Below are 17,871 nucleotides of genomic sequence, written 5' to 3'. Positions count from 1 at the left end.
TCCGTTGCCTGGGCCAGAAGTATTTTTGAGTGATCCGGCTAGTTCCTTTCTTTTTTTCCCATTTCATTTCTGTTTTGGCTGCCATCCAAAGGGCAATCCACCCAACCAGGGATCAAGAATGGAGCCGTAAGCGTCACTAGAAGGAGTTAAAAAAAAAAAAAAAAGCCCAGATCTGCCTCTTCGGTTCTAATGGCTTCCCCCTTGACATGAAGTAGGTGATCAATATGGAGGCGAAGGCTGCGGCAATAAAAATGCAAACGTTTTCCTGAAGAATATTGAAGAGCTTTCAACAAAGAAGGTTGTCTTTTTTTCTTTTTTCTTTTTTTGTAAATGGGAAGAAAAGAAGAGAATTCTACACATTTCCCAAAGCTGCAAATGAGCTCACTTCAATCATCCAAATTAAGAGCTCCTTCTACCTCCGGAAAGTCAAATAAACTCATTTTCCTTCTCTCCACTACGGGAGGGGAAAACACAGGAAGCCTTAAAAGGATGAGAGAAAAGCCTGATCGCTAAAGAAGAACCACGTTGGGGAAAAAATGGCAAATTATACAGTAGAGGTATTCCTCAGTTTGCAACAGTTCGTTTAGCGACAATTCAAAGATAAAACGGTGCCGAAAAAAGTGAGTGGTGGCCGTTTTTCACACTTACAACCACTGTAGCACACACACACACACACACACACACACACACACACAGAGAGAGCTTGGCAACTGACTCACATTTATGATGGTTTCTGTGTCTTGGGTGTCAGGGGGTCACTTTGGGGGAAGCCAGATTCACTTAACAACCATGCTACTAAGTTAACTACTGCTGGGATTCACTTAACAACGGTGGCAGAAAAGGCTGAAAAATGGGGCAAAATTAACTTAACAAATGTCTCACTTAGCAACAGAAATGTTGGGCTCAATTGTGGTTGTAAGTTGAGGACTACTTGTATGAGGTAAAAGAAGAGATAAGCTCTACTTTAATTACACATTGCATTTGTCATTGACAAAGTGACTTTATTTCTTTCTCTCTCTTCTTTCTCTCTCACACGCACTCTTCTTTCTCTCTCTTCTCTCTCTCTCTCTTTCACACTCCTCTCCCTTCCTCCCTCCTTCCCTCCCCTCCTCTCTCTCTTGGTTTATTTTTCTGTCATAGCAAAACCGATGGATAAATAGGGAACATTTTCAACTGCACATTTCAGATCTTTTAAGATGATATTGCATTGTAAAGTTTTGGGGTGGGGAAAATGCTTCTGTGCTTGCTGGAAAAATGTGGTGTGTTTTTTTTTTTACAAAAAAAAATACTTAGAATATTTTCAGTTACAAATCCAAATAGGATTTATACTGTATCTTTGCAACCCGTCTTATCTCAAATTACTTTAGCCTCTCATTCCATCGACAGTAAATGAAACCCGTGATTGCGTTTCCCTCCCTCCCAAAAATGCTGATCTGCAAAATTAAGTAGAAGAAATTCAAAGTCTATAGAATATCATCCCTAATGTAGGGCATTCAGATGTGCGTTTGATCACGCGCACGCTGGAGGGAATGGAGCAGCAGCTGTGTCATTCCTGTTGCAAACATGAATTACTTCCTTATCTGGGTCGGATGTCAAGATGTCACTTCATAATTGCAATGGAATTGCTCCCATTGGAAGATTCAGTGGTGACTGATGTTCTCATGTGGAGATTTCAGCTTGCGACAGGCTGCGTAATTGTTCTCCCAATTAGGATCTGGTGAGCATTTCATTCAGTTTACCTCTTCAGATCAGGTCCCTCCCTGAGGGAGATGGACAGTTGAGAAATATGAAATATAAATAAATAAATGAAGTCCAGCATGAACGGCTTGGCTCCAGTAATTGTGACTGCTCCCATCCCTGGAGGCTTTTAAGAAGAATCTGGAGAGCCACTTCTCTGAAATGGCATAGAGTCTCCTGCTTGAGCAGGGGGATGGACTAGAAGACCTCCAAGGTCCCTGCCAACTCTTGTTGTCCTGTTATTCATGTTAGAATGGAGGGGAAGGGTTGTCTGTTGGTCCCCATGTTCAGCCGAGAGATGTTTCTAAGCAAGACAAAGATTTGTGTGCTTTGTTTTAAAAGGGCTACTTTCAAACTCCTACATCTTCTTCACCCATATTGATGGTGTTGAATGAGTGTTGCCATCTGGGTGCCCAGAAGACACTTTTTTAAAAAATAGCTACATCACGAGTGGTCCTCTTCCCTTAGAATGGCTGGACTTGCTGAATTTGGCTAGGTGAAGATCTTTCCAAGGCACAATCCCACTGGAATTTAATCAGAAATGTTGACTTCTTTGTAGAATGCACACTCATCAATGCAAATGCAGTCTTCTCTGCCAGCCTGTCTGATGGCTGACTGTTCATTTTAATCCATCATCATCCTTTTAGCCCTTGTCTATCTGCTGCTGGGGGAAGGCCTCTTCCACCTGTTCCCAACCCAGAGGGTCCCGAGCTTCCTTTGGCCAGTTGGCCCTACCATAGTTGCTGATGTCATCCATCCATCTTGTTTTAGGTCTCTTTCATGGATGCTTTTGATCCAGTGGGATCCCTTCTGCGATGGCCTTGGTCCATCTGCCATCAGTTCTTCTGGCTATGTGACCAATTTCAATTCCTGATGGCATACTTTCCTTTTTTCTCTCTCTCTAATCCATGCACAGGTCTTTCTATCTTGTCTTGCGATGCCAAGTGTGTCTCTTCCTGTGGCTCTTTGTGCCACTTGTAGCTTTTGTGAGTAGGCTATATCTGGAGAAGATATATTTTTTTTCCCTTTGGTGAGTTGATTAAATCTAACCTGGCTCTTTTTCAGGTTTATTTTCAAACCAAAAGGTTATCCCACTTTGTGCAGCATTAATTACAAAAGGAGAAATACTGAAGACATTTTGAAATTTGGAATTATAAACCGCCATGGTTTAGCAACTGTTTGAAGTTAGGACGGACCTCCTGCCAAAGCTACTTATGACCCAGTTTTGAAGTTCTGTTGCCCCCCTCCTCCAAGCAGGCACATATTGCATTTTGAGCACTTGGCAATTGGTCTGCATTTATGACTCCTTACAGCACCCCACAGTCACAATTTGCGACAGTTTTAATGGCAAAAGGCATCTACTTCCGTTTCCCAGCAAAAAACAAACACCATAGTAAACAGTGGGTTCACTTAACAGTTAAGGTGCTTGCTTAATGACTGCTGCCTTCACTTAACAACAACCTCAAAAAGGTCATAAAATTGGGTCCTGTCACAACTTACAACTGTAAGTTTAGAACTAGCTGTAACAGGCCAGTCAGAATACCACTATATACTCTAGAATTAGAGCTACAAAATATTTTTCTCCTAAAAGGCAGTCCTCATGCACAAAGAGGCCATTGCTGAATTATATATTAAACAACTACATCTATCTATCTATCTCTCTATCTCTCTATCTCTCTATCTCTCATCTATCCCTATCCCTATCCCTATCCCTATCCCTATCCCTATCCCTATCCCTATCCCTATCCCTACCTACCTACCTACACACACACACACACACACACACACACATTTGAAAAACATTTCTCTTTAGTTTCCCTTGCAAAGCCTCATTGACTTCTGCAGAGAATGTTCCAGCCTAAGGGGCACTGTAATCTTTATTAACATTTTTTTAATTAGCTTTTTTCCAATTAACTGGGTAGGAATATGAAAATTAAACTATTAAAATACAATCATTCAAATGGAACTTAACTTACTTCAAAGTAAGCATGTGTGGGATTTGAGCCAAACAGTACCATTCCATGCATGAAGACTTAAAAGTAAATCCCATTGATTTACTTCTGGAGGTATACTCCCAGTTGAATACATATAGGATTGTAACTTTAATTGCAGAAATGAAGAAAATGAGGAAGAAGAATGGAAAAAGGGGGAGGAGGAGGAGGAGTGCAGAGTTCTTGGTGATTTTTGAGCTTGGTTGTTTGCTTGCAGACATTTCATTACCTGTCTAGGTAATGTCATTAATGCTAGAAGAGAGTGGGATTCATTCTCTGTTTATATACAGTAACTTTCCCTGCCGGTATTGGTGGGGTATGTGTGTGATTTTTCACCCTGGTGGTTCTTTGATTAGGATATTGTTTTCTGCTACAATGTTTTTCTGGTATTAATCCCACCTTATCTCACTGTTGATTTATGGAGAAGATGTGTTCTGGTATTTTTGTTTCCTTCTTAGCTTTTTTATTGTGTCTTTTGAATGGTGTGTAAATTTGTTTACCTCTGTGTGTCTATTGATGGCTGATTTGACTTCATGCAAAGCTTTCAGGAATTCCGTAACATTTTTGGAATTAGCTAGGTTTTGGATGCTCAGTTTCTCAGCTGAAACTATAGTTGAGCTTCAAGAGTTTACACCATGTCCCTTGTGAGCTTACACCATGTCACCATTGTGAGCTTCAAGAGTTTACACCATGTCCCTTGTCTGCTACCTGGTGTTCATGAATGAACTCTGCTAGTATTCTGCCTGATTGTCCTACACAGTAGCCATTATAGTCTTTGCATTGCATGGCTCCTATTTTTTCTTCTTCTTGGGCTAATTTATCTTTTGGTTTCCATGTTTTGGGGAGCTTCAGTTGTGTTGTGTGGTACAGTGATGCTGTGTGGATAATACAGGAAGCCCTCAATTTAGAGCTACAACTGAGCCCAGCATTTCTGTTGCTAACCCACTCCACAAACCCCACTTCCTTCTAGTACTGAAGATGTTTCCCAGCATCCACGAGAAAACAACCAAGCTCAGAGAGCACTACAGTTCAACCCTGAACTCTATATATTCTTTTCTCCAACAATACGGCCTCCCCCAATAGGAAGTCCCAGCATGTTTTATAGTCATGAAATGAAATTAAGCCCCTCCCCCCAAATTAAGGCCTATATTAAAACATGCGAAATGGTGGGGAATGGCAGGGGGCTTGCCGTTAGGAAGTACTTTTGTTGCACATCCGGATATGGTGCTGCCTGCATTGACCTCGGTGTTGGTGGGGCACTTCATATCAGGAGACCTTCCGCCACCATTGCTTTCCCTTCTCCCCGTGCTGCCGCGGCATTTGGAGCAACGCCATGGCATTTGGTACAACCACCCGATGTTTGGAACAGCCAAACACGGCCAGCCAGGGCTCCTCCCTGCAACTGGAGCCTGGCAAAGACACTCGGCTTCAAGCGCTCCCGTTGCAGCCTTCTCAGGCATCATTCAAAGGCAATGCCCATTCTTTTAAAAACGACGCCCTACTACCGGTACGACAAAGCCTCCCCTGCCCGAGAGGGCAGCCCAACCCCACATGGAGAGGCAAATCTCCTGGGGCCACAGTGCAGGATTGGCCCATCCCGGGAGAAGCGCCCAGCCACCATCCCTGCCTGGCGCCAGGCAGAGCGCGAAGAGCTTCACCTGGGGCACCCAGCACAGCTGACAGGTGGGCCCTCCCACCCAGCAGCAGAGCTCTGGCCAAGGCAGTGAGCACCTCCCCACGGGGCCCTCCATTCATCCCACCAGGGCCGTGTCAGAGCCGGGTGGGCTGGGCAGAGCCAGGAAAGCGAGCCGCGGGTGCATGCCCGCCTGCCATGTGAAAGAGCCGGGCCGACCTGAGCTTGGCTTCCCAAGTCCTTCCAGCCCGACCCTGAAGGGGCCACCGGGAAAGGCCACCTGAGGCAGTGATAGCACCCACCCATCCGTGGACAGGGAGGCAAGGCTACGGCCTGCACCGCATCATCCTCTGAGCTGAGCCCCACTGAATGAGCGACTCTGCCCGATGCCCATGCCGCTGCAGCGTTTGGAGCTGCCGGCTCATTTGTAGATGCATGGGGATGGGGACGGGCTGGGCGAGGGGTGGAAAGGACGGGTGGCTTCGGGCTCTCTCTGCCGGACCTGCCGGCCAGGGAAGCAGCGTTGCCATCAGTACATTACAGTAAATTACACTAGAGGTAAAAGAATTGTCTCTTAATATTGACAGCAAGCAGTCAATGTTTTCTGCTCTACTGTGTCAAAAAGCTTTATTTATTAGCTGTGTTCGATATCTCAGAACCTTAAGCTGACTTTGAACTTACAGCCCAAGCCAGCCATGCCAAGATGTGTATCAGGGAATTTCCGATATGGTCCTGCCTGACAAGGAGGACTGAAGAAGAGTCTCTCTAATCTTTGTCCAAGATAAGTCTTATCTTCAGGTCTCCATATTAACCTCTTTTGTGATAAGGTATATTTTCTCAGAGGCAGAGTTATAAAATATAATGGAAGTTTGGCATTCAGAAATCTCCCTTTATCCAGGCAGCATACTTTATGACCTCACTCTAAAGGACGATTCTGAATAGTGTCCAATAATTGAACAATACACAGTTTAGGATAGACAGTAACTGTCAATACTTGACAATGGAGCTATGGGTACTGGTTGTCACCTTTAAATCCCTTCTTGGCTTGGGCCAGGTTGTCTAAATGGCTGTCTCTTCCCAGTAACTGACTCATTTGATTGTGCGTTGTCACCAGCAGGTTGGAGGGTAACTGTTTTTTATTCTTTTATATTGGATGTTTTAATTGTTTGTTAGCAACTCAGTCACTGAGAGTGAGTGGGCGGCAACATAAATATTTAGATAGATAGATAGATAGATAGATAGATAGATAGATAGATAGATAGATAGATAGATAGATAGATAGATAGATAGATAGAAATAAGGAAACTCTTCCAACAGGGTGCTTTGTACTGGGGATAGGGAAGAAGGTAGATATCTACCTACCTACCTATCTAAATCTAAATCTATATCATCTATCTATCTATCTATCTATCTATCTAATCATCTCAAAAAAAGTTACAAATATTATCATTTTTATTCCAGAAATTATAGACTAATACAACCCTGTGGTTGAGATGCAATTAAAGGGGATTAATTTGGGGACAAATTTCCATCAAATAAAGGGGCTAGGCAGATAATTCATTTTGGTACACTTACCATTTAATGTTGACATCAACTCTAGGGACAACAGATTGGTCAGCACTGATTTCCATCTCTTGTTCTTAGCCAGGAAAAAATCACTGCAATTCCATAAATCGATGTCGGAACCGTTATCTCAGTTTGCTTTAAGAGAACATCGTTATCCATTTCCATCTACCTGTAAATTGGCTTTTAATTAAAAGCAAACAAACAAAGTAATGGCGTGCAAACTGGATGGTAGAAGGTAGCAAAAAAAAAAAAAAAGATCAGTTTCTAATTTCAAATATTTAGGATTGGTGTTCTGCCTTATGAGGATCTGGAAAGTACACTCAAATTATACAGCACAAATATCCCCTAAAACCACTGCCAGGATAAGTGAGTTTATTTTATCTGAGGTGTAGAGTTAGTTCTGGCAGTTCCTAAGCTCTTTCTGCAAATATGTCCTTGCTCCAAATTCTGCATGAGGCCCAATGTGCAATGTACCATGAGCAAGAAGAAATGAAATTGAATTTTGAGATCTATTCTTGCTGATCCTGGGTATATGCCAGATGCTGCATGTAAATTAAAAACTAGGATGCCCAAAACAGAGGAAAAATGTGAGGTCCCTGATGCTCTCTGAGCTTGGTTGTTTTCTTACAGACGTTTCATTACCAACTAGGTAACATCATCAGGGCTTAGAAGGGAGTGGGATTTGCTCTCTTTCTATATACAAGTGATTTGCTCTATGAGTTGGTGGGAGTGTTTTTGGTACTTGATCAATTGATTCTTTCTCTGAGTTGGCAGTTTCTTGATTATGGAATTGTCTATTTCTTGATTGTTGGACTCTCAGCCTAGGAAGGAGACAACTTTCAGAAGCCACTTCTGAAAAAACTTGCCAAGAAAACTAGGGACTTATCCAAACAGTCTGGACAAAATTGACACAAAAAGTTTAATGTTCATCATTTTGCAATTCTATCAATCTCTTCTGTTCTTCTTAATCTTAATTTTAGTATTCGGAACCCTTACAAAAAATGCACTTAGTAAGTACTGCATGAATAATGCTAACTTTTTACATTTTGTGCTTTTCACAGCATTACTACAGTAATGCTTGCTGTTTCTATTTATGTTTGTCCTGCATTGGTTTATGACAGAAATGTGTGTGTGTGTGTGTTTACACTGTAAATTTACCAGCACAATTATACAGTATTGGACATAAATCTTTTAAAAATTAATAGGAAGCTTAAGAGACCAAAAGCTAAAGGCAACACTTAACATTCTCTCCTACTAAATAAATCTGTTTAGATTCCACATATGTTTACATCCATTTAGATACCAATTAAAATAGCCCAGGGTATGGCTAAAACAGGATATAAAGCATATCTAAGAATTTAAAAGAAATTCATCTAGGTTTCTGTGGCAACAAATGGAACTGATTTGCTAAAATGAATATTCTCATAGCATCAGCAAGCACCAACAATTTATTTCTCAGATTAATTGTTTCTTTGTTTCCCTCCCCCGCACATTGGTATAAAATGTATGGCTCAAATGTTGGATTTCATGGAGGTGGGAACAAAAATAAAAGAACATGGCAACACATGCAGTACCTTGAAAAGATTTTGACAATATTAATTGATTCATCAAAAAAAAAGCTAATTGAAAGACAACAGGCCTAAATTGCTTTTGGAGTTTAACATAAAGTGGTTCATTAACTTTAGCCATATGAAATAGCTAGTATTATGAAAGGATATCACCCATTACTGCCCCTCCAGGAAATTATTTACCCATTTTTAACGTAGTTATACAGGAAGTGCCCATTTGGAAATTGCAGTGAATATCCAGATTGGGATAGGAAGCTGGCAAGAAGTCAATATTGCTTAGATGAAAATGTTGCAAGACTTCTTCAAAGTTGACCATGGAGATAATAAAAGGAGGATAAGATCAGGCTTCCTAATTATAGGTGTGATTTTATGTGAGTTGGATTCTCTGGAGCGATGATGAGATAAGACCATCGGCGTAATCTAGATAGTGCAGAAAATCAGATTATAAGGAAGGCTATATCAAAACCAGAATGTAATAATCCCAAAGGAATTTTTCCAAAAAAAACAATTGGATTTTCCTGTTTTTTTTTTCCTTTGAAAAGTGGACTTTCTGGTTTTTCTTTGAAGATGTTTCACTTCTCATCCAAGAAGCTTCTTGGATGAGCAGCAAAACACCTTCAAAGCAAAGCAATTGTTAGAGCTGAAGAAGCTTCTTGGATGGGAAATGAAATATTTTCAGAGGAAGCAACCAAGAAAGTCCAGTTGCCTTTTGAAAAAGCATCTTTGAGACAACCATGACCTGGATGGCTAAGAATCAGGATGGTTGAGGATGTGATAGAGAAAACACAAGATTCTCCCTTATGCTGAGTCCATTTCCATCTTCTGCCATTGTGGCTAAACTGACTGGCAGAGATTCTCCCAGTGTTGAGACGTAGATTCTTTCCTCGCACATTTGGAGAAGCGGAAGAAGATTGAAGCCAGGCCATTCTGTGATCTCCAAGAATGAAAGATAAGACTTGTGTCTGGCACAGTCTTTGTACTAAGATGTATTGCTGAGCTCGAATAATAGGACCTATGAATGGATCTTTATAGAAGTTGTCAGAATCCCACCAAGTCACTCCATAGCTGAAAGCATTAGTTCGTAATGCTGTCCAAACAACTACTCTGAATAAAACAGTTCTACATTTTTCATCCTTTGGTTGACTTTCCAATGCACATGGTAGTATTGGTTAGGAATTCTAGCTTAATATTGTTTACAAACAATGTCTCTGTCCCCCCCAAAAAAAAAAAAACACAACAAAAAAAACAACAGTGTGGGTAGGAAGTGCAGCAGAGTAAGAAGGAGAAGGAAGAGTATAAGTTATTCCAACTTCAATGGTTTCAATGTTGTGGTCTGATATCACAAATCAAACATCACAAAACTGATCTTGAATGACCCATATGGAGTTTGATGATATCAGCCAACACTATGTGATCTCCCTGTTCAAGATCACATTGAATTTCTTCAATCCATCCATTATACCTTATTCCCAACATACTCTATGATTTTTGTTTGTTTATTGATATCCCACCTTTACTGTGTTTACAAATAACTCAAGGTGGCAAACATACCCAACACACCTTCCTCCCCCTATTTTTACCATCACCACAACCCTGTGACATATGCTGGGATGGGAAAGAGGGACTGACTTACCAGTTTCTGGCCTGGTGCCTTAACCACTAGACCAAACTGTCTCTCTCTTCTCATTTTAAACAGAATGACACAAAAAGGTAGCCAACATTAAAATTAAGCCATCATAATATTTCTTTTTCCCTTTTTTGGTGTCCTGTTGAATAATGCAAAAATGAAAACTGAAAGAGCAACACGTTCCTTGTTACAAAAACTACAACTCTTTGGAATATTTGAAAACATGTTTTAGACAAAGAAATTCTTTTTCACACAAACCGCGGAGTTTTGTTATTCACAGCAAAGGAAGCTTCCTTCCTATTTTTGACATCCATATTCTGTAATGTTCTTGATGAATGAAGCAGCAAAGGATGCAAACAGAGAAAGAAAGGAAGGAGGGAAGAAACACCTCCAATGTGTTATGGCAATATGCATGAATGCAGGAAAGGGAGGGGTGTCAGTGAAGAACCCCACCCTTGAAAGTCTCTTTTCATCAACTTCATTTTCACTCAATCCATCACACACTTAATTTTCTCTGAATGCTGAATGTTTTTCCCAGGAAAAAAAAGAAAGAAAGAGAAAACTATCTACTAATTTGCAAAGACACGTCAACATGCTTGAGAGAGAAAAAGGAGCCACGAGACTCACTTGTCTACTTCTTTGGCAGTGGAGAAGGATAGTAATTACGCCAGAAAGAAGATGGCTTTTAAAAGTGGATCTCCTTTCACCCCAAACAACAGTAGGAGTTTCTCTGGAACAATAATCTCACCCAGATGAATGAAACTGCAATTGGGAAATCCACAGGAGACAGAGTACCTGTGCTATTGGGGGAGGATGGGTTTATGAGCGTGTAATCAGATTCTGCCTCTCGTGCTGAACTTTCATGCTTTAATTAACTTCTTCCAACAAAGGTTGCAAGCATAAACCCAGCAAATGTTCAGTAACCAAGTGGACGAAGACAAACAGTTAGTCAGGATTCAGCCTCATGCTGGGAATTTGGCAAGGCAGGCAGAGAGATCGTTTTCAGGACCCTGGACAGGGCCAAGGAAGAGAAGGACTTCTTGGCCTGGTGTCTTCTGGGCTTCATTAATGCTGCTTAAGATCCTTCTCCAGCTTCATACCTTGACTGAGGAATTATTCCAACACAATTAAACGAGCACATTTGCCCTTTCAGCTCCTCCAGAGAAGCAAATTTTCAGCGCTGTTACACAGACTAAATGAAATGAGAAATCTTTGAAGTCAACCTTGAAGCTGCAGTACAGATGATCAGAATGTGGTTCCTGGCCTTTTGCTCAATGCTTTCCCTGACTCACTAAAACATGATCCTGTCCTTCCCTTTCTTTGTCCACCTCTTTGGGATCATGGCTCCTGTCAGTGAAACAAGGATGTAGGCTACCAAGGGCATGTTTCTAATTCTGGATTTGTTTCTAAGGAAACTTATGGACAATGAGGACAATGAAGTCAAGGTATGCACTCATAAGTGCCATTGGTGATCTTACACAATAGATTTTTTTTTCAGTTGAAAAAATGAGCTGAAGCTTCATTAAGTCACCGACAGAATCAGTACATTTTGCTATGAAATGGTAGTTTACCTGTATTCAACCAATTCAAGGTTAACTGAACACAGAAGAGAGACAGCTGATAATTGGAGACAGCAAAAATAAGGGGCATACACACACACACACACACACACACACACAAAATGGTATCCCTTGTAATAATCTTTCCATAACTAAGCATTCAGGAGTTTTTGTTGCTGTACCACTAAACACTTTATATGCCACACTATTTATTTCTCTAATGCTACTGTCACTGCCGAATGTCACTCTATGAAGAGATGGGCAGTCTTTAAATATGACAGGTAAATAGAACATAGAATAACAGAGTTGGAAGGGACCTTGGAGGTCTTCTAGTCCAACTTCCCACTCAGGCAGGAGCCCCTATACCATTTCAGACAAATGGTTGTCCAATCTCTTTTTGAAAACCTGCAGTGGTGGGCTAGCCACAACTTCTGAAGACAAGTTATTCCAGGGGTGGATTTTTCTCACCATTAGGAAATTTCTCCTTAGTTCTAGCTTGGATCTTTCCTTAGTTTCCATACATTGTTTCTCATCTTGCCTTTTGGAAAATACCATAGTTTGATCCCTTCATCTTTGTAGGAGCCCCTCAAATATTGGAATACTGCTATCATGTCTCCCCTAGTCCTTCTTTTCATTAGACTAGACATATCTGTAGCCGTTCTTCATACCTGTTAGCCACCAGCCCTCCAAAAATCAAATGAAGTTTTAGTACTGTGTTACAAAAGCCTTCATAAGACCACACTTGGAGTACTGCATCCAGTTCTGGTCATCGCAATATAAAATCTAAATATATTTTGTATATTTTTATATATTTTATATATAAAAAAGATGTTGAGGTGCTGGAAAGAGTGCAGGGAAGAGCTACAAAAATGAACAGGGGCTGAAGGCTAAAGCATATGAAGAAGAGTTGTAGGAATTGGGTATGTCTAGTCTAGTCAAAAGAAGGACTATGGATGACATGATAGCAGTCTTCCAGTATTTGAGGGGCTGCCACAAAGGGGAGAAGGTCAACTTATTTTCCAAAACATCAGAAGGCAGGACAAGAAATAATGGATGGAAACTAATCAAGGAAAGAAGCAACCTAGAACTAAAGAGAAATTTCCTAACAGTGAGAGCAATCAACCACTGGAATAGCTTGTTGTCAGAAGTTGTGGCTGCTCCATCACTGGAGGGTTTCAAAAAGAGATTGGACAACCATTTGTCTGAAATGGTATAGAGGGATTGGACTAGAAGACCTCCAAGGTCCCATTCCATTCTATTTTATGTTCTGTGTTCTACAAATACACCATAAAAACTATCTTTAGTTTTTTTAAAGACATGTAGAAAGCAATATTGCCTGAGCCAGTGTGATAACAGAGCAATTTGTCCATTTATTCCTCATCCTTGGATCTTAAGACGACATCTCTTCAATGAAAATTGGGTAGAGAATGAGCAGTTGAACCTCACTCATAATGAACTTCCACAATTGAAGGTAGACTTAATTCTGGATCTCGTCAATCCTAGGATTAAGCACTCAAAGCACTTAGATAATGTAAGTTTCCTGATATTTTCATGAATCAAGGTCAGCATAAATTATTTAAAAGAATATAACAGAGTCAAAATATTAGTCTAATCAATATGGACACCGGGAGAATAACTTTCAAGGGAAACTTCAATCAAGTCTAATTTAGTTAACAACAGATCATCTAAAAAAAAACCCCTCAACATAAAGCTTTTTAGAAATAAATTTCAGATTGGAGTTTTTAATTGTATTTATTATATGTGTTACATAATCACTTCTTGCAATGGTCTTAAAAACATTTTTTTAAGAAAAGAGATCATTATTCATTGAGTATGAATCCCACTGACAGATTCCCCCCCACTAGCTGATTATGTAGAAGTGCAAAACTCTTTTCAAAGACTTTTCAAAAATATATCTTGAAGGTATACATTTTGAGGATGTGTTTATAAACAGATTACTTTAAACAGATGGTGCCATTCTATTTACATATAGTAAACACGGTGTAAACATTTTACACATTTCACTGCAGCAAATATATCAGTCAAACAAATCTTATGGAATAAATATACTGTAAAGAAAACAGTTTTCTTTTTCTTGCATTACATTAAAACTTTCTCTGATGTTAATGGACATCAGAAGGATGGGAAATAAATTGTTAATAAGTTGGTTAGTTGGTTTACAAACACACACACACACACATACAACCCAACTTCTTAGCTAAAACAAGTTTTAGAGTCAAGCCAGGTTGAAGGGGGAGCATCTCAGAAGTTGAAAAGGACAGGATCTCCTCAAGAGATCAAACCAATATAACAAAGTCAGACAGTGGAAACTGAAAGACAAAAGAATGGTCAAGAAAAAATGAGGACACAAATAAAAATAGAGTGTAGGGTGGAGTGAATTGGAAATTTCTTTTTAAAAAAGAAGAAAAAGAAAGAACAGAAAAGAGAAGCGTAGAATTGCATCAGAAAAGAAATGAGCTGCTGTACACATTTTGGACAGGGAAAAACAAATCTACTTCCCTAAAGGTTTTTCCACCATCTTCCATATTTTCTTTTTTGGAAGGTGTTGCCTAATTTCACTTTGCTTTTTAATCTGAATTACCTCGCATTAAAAAAAAGGTTGATGTTTGAGTTCAAACTCATGTCAACAGCAACATTTTCTATTTAGTTATAATATTGTGGAGCACAGTAAGACTTAAAGAACCTCTAAAATCCTTAATGTAGCTCAGAGACCACCAAGGATCCCACAGTTCAGCCCTGAGCTACAAACATTCTCTTCCATTAGAAGAGAAAGATTTATCCCAAAAATAAAACCTAGCATGTTTTTACGTGTGCACCTAATGTAAGCCCTTCCCCCAAAATAAGCCCTACTTAAGAGCCTGTGCAGCTGGCCAACTGCCCATTCCCTATGGTTGCTTATGGTGCTGTGCCACAAGGCAAGGCAGGGTAGTGGTGGAGCTGCCTCATGCACTCTGTGCTGGCTTTCCTCAGAACCCCTACAGCCAGGCTATCTATGCTCTGATACCTGCCTCACAGCGGCAGCATCAGCCGCCATCAGCCGCCATGTGCAACAAGAGCCACATGACCACCAGGCCACTTCTTCTTCCTCATGGCCACATTGGAGCAAGAGGTTGAGCGGTGTGCTGGTGCCATGGCCGTGAGGTGAGGCAGCTGTCGGGGCATGGATGGTCTGGCAGCAGGGGCCCTGAGTATGGGGTGAATGGGGCAAGTCCACCACCCCCCCACTTCCTGCCTTACTGCAAGCAAGCAGAAGAAGTGGGCCCCCATTCATGAGGGGAAATAAGACCTTCCCAAATATAAGCCCTAGTGCTTATTTCTTTTGATGGCCCAAAAGAAAATAAGACCTGGTCTTATTTTTGTGGAAATAACTCTGAATGTGAATGCACTCATTAGAAATCAAAATATTTTCACCATAAGAGCAAGAAAAATGGGAGGGAAAATGTAAGTGGTTGAAAAATATTGATGCTTGTTTATTCAATCCCCTATTCCCACCCTGCCAAAATTGTTTCTCTAGAAATTCAGAATAGAAATTGCATATTGTTCCTCCTATTGTTGTTGACACAACATCCCACCTTCCAGCTGTGGGCTTTAATTGTAAGATTCGTTTTGAAATGAAAACCCTGATACAACCTAGGAATATTTTTTTAAAAAAATGTCAGAGTGGAACATAATAGAATTGCACTGAGACATTTTCCTTCTTCCATCCATATAAAAATGAGATTTTTCAAAAATATCAGTCACTGTGATTGACAGACATATAGGCAATTTGGCAATCCAGTCCAGAAGAGGAATAATATGTGAACTAGCTTTAAGCAAGCATGAAGTGGCACCTTTAAAAAAAAAATCACAGCTGTAATTTCATCTTTAGTGGATTTTTGGTATAGCACAAAGTAGCTAAATAGGAGAATACTGTTGATTAGATTTAAATTATGTGATGGGCACAATAAGCACGATTTTAGACAGCTTGTGGGTGGAAAGATCTAACAGCATGAATACAGTACAACTACAATTCACATTTTGGATTATCGGTGTAAATATTTGTGTGTGAGTGTGTGTGTGTGTGTGTGTGTGTGTGTGTGTGTGTGTGTTTTAATTTGCTTTCCTCTCATTCTCATTCATCCACAGTAACATCATCATAAAAAAAGTGAAAGTTACTGCCTGCATAAATTGTCTGCACGGCCTCCTGGATAAACCTTGTTTGAGTCTCTCCATATAACTAATCGATTACTATCACTATTGTTATTGTTAATTGCTTATCTTATGGACTCAGACTCTTATGGAAAAGTGAAGCGAAAGATATATATTAAATACAATATTATAATATCCTATGTGTGTCATCATAATAACACGAAATGGATCTCAGAGTTAAATTGTCTGGATTTTTTCCGCTTTTGCTTGGGGTTATGATTTTATTCTCCAGTCTTGCTGTTTTTCTATATATCCTACAGATGGACTGGAAAGTAATAAGAAATGGGCATTCTTTCAGAATCCCTCATCTATCACCTTATTGAAAAGAAAAGGGATGTGGTAATTAGAGAATGAAGAATGTCTTAATTAAGAACATAGCTTAAGCCCTAGGATTAGAAGGGCCAACTTTATTAGAATGAAAATCTATGACATTTCTATTTACCCTGTTTCTCTCTCCTTCCTTCCTTCCTTCCTTCCTTCCTTCCTTCCTTCCTTCCTTCCTTCCTTCCTTCCTTCCTCCCTCCCTCCCTCCCTCCCTCCCTCCCTCTTTCTTTCTTTTTTTCTTTTTTTCTTTCTTCTTTCTTTCCCTCCTTCCTTCGTTCTTTCTTTCTCCTCTCCTTCCCTTCTTCTCCCCTCTTTTCCTTCCTTCCTTCCTTCCTTCCTTCCTTCCTTCCTTCCTTCCTTCCTTCCTTCCTTCCTTCCTTCCTTCCTTTAAGCTTTGGTATCATTTTTCAATGCTGCTGCTGTTATATTACTATTGTTAGGGTTAGGGTGACATTATTTGGTTGGTGGTGTTCCTTCTTTTCAGAAGTTTACATCAGAATTTAGTTTTAATGTGTGCCGTTGTATATACAAGTAAATAACCATAAAGGTTATCTTAATCTTAATCTAATCTAATCTAATCTAATCTTGTTTGTTTGTTTGTTTTGAAGCTATACATAACTGTATCTACATACTATGTATTTAATTTTGCAGAAAGATGTCATATTTATCTTTGTATAATGTCAGCCTCTGGGATGCATTACAAGGCACAATCAAGTCAGGGGCTGCCTAAATGTTTGTATTCAATGGTATTTATTTGCAGCTTTGTCTTTAGAGTCCATAAAGAACTCACTGAGATAGCAAAGATCATCCTAGTTAGCTAGCTCAGTTCTTCATAGATGTTATGCTGTGAGTCAGTAGTGGGATTCAAATTTTTTTACTAGTGGTTCTGTGGACATGGCTTGGTGGGTGTGGCATGGCTTGGTGGGCATGGCTTGGTAGGCGTGGCTTGGTGGGCATGGCAGGGGAAGAATATACTACAAAATCCCCCTTCCCTTCCCACCCCACCCCACTAACCTGCTTTCCAGCTCCATTCTCCTGTGCAGGGCAACCAAAGGAGACTCAGCCAATCAGCTGGGACTCAATAGGAGACAGAGAAGAGATGGGGTTGGCAGAGCCAGTCAGAGGTGGGATTTGTCGGTTCTCCAAACTACTCAGAACCTGCCGAATACCACTTCTGCTGTGATTGTGTGTACCACCCATATCCAGGGATGGGATCCGACTGGTGTAACTACCAGTTCTGTCTATTAGCATCACATGTGAATGTGTGAGTTGCACGAGTTGCACAAGTGCGATTTATGACCTGCTGAGCAGCCTGGACAGCTGAGCAGTGCTGCGTGCAGGTGTGCAGCGGTTGGAAAAGCCCTTTTTTCCTCCTTTTTCAACCGCAGCTGTGCCGCACAAAGCAGCTGCAGTTGAAAAAGCAGGAAATAAAGGTCAGGTAAGAGCCCGGGCAGGCGGGTGGGCCACAACAGCAGCAGACATAGAACCGGTTCTATGTCTGCTGCTCTTCGGAGCTACCAGTTCTACAGTGGTGGACAGAACCAGTAGAAACCGATCCCTGCCTATATCAGCCTTCCTTTCCTACATCAAACACATTCAGGATCCCTTGATTAAAAAAGGAAAAAAACTAAACTAAACAAGCAAAGCATTAACACGG

The sequence above is a fragment of the Notechis scutatus genome, chromosome 4 (genome assembly GCF_049901735.1).
Source record: "Notechis scutatus isolate UNSWTSFEM ecotype Mainland chromosome 4, rNotScu1.2, whole genome shotgun sequence".
NCBI classification, from domain to species: domain Eukaryota; kingdom Metazoa; phylum Chordata; class Lepidosauria; order Squamata; family Elapidae; genus Notechis; species Notechis scutatus.
Note: the sequence above shows the minus strand (reverse complement) of the source record.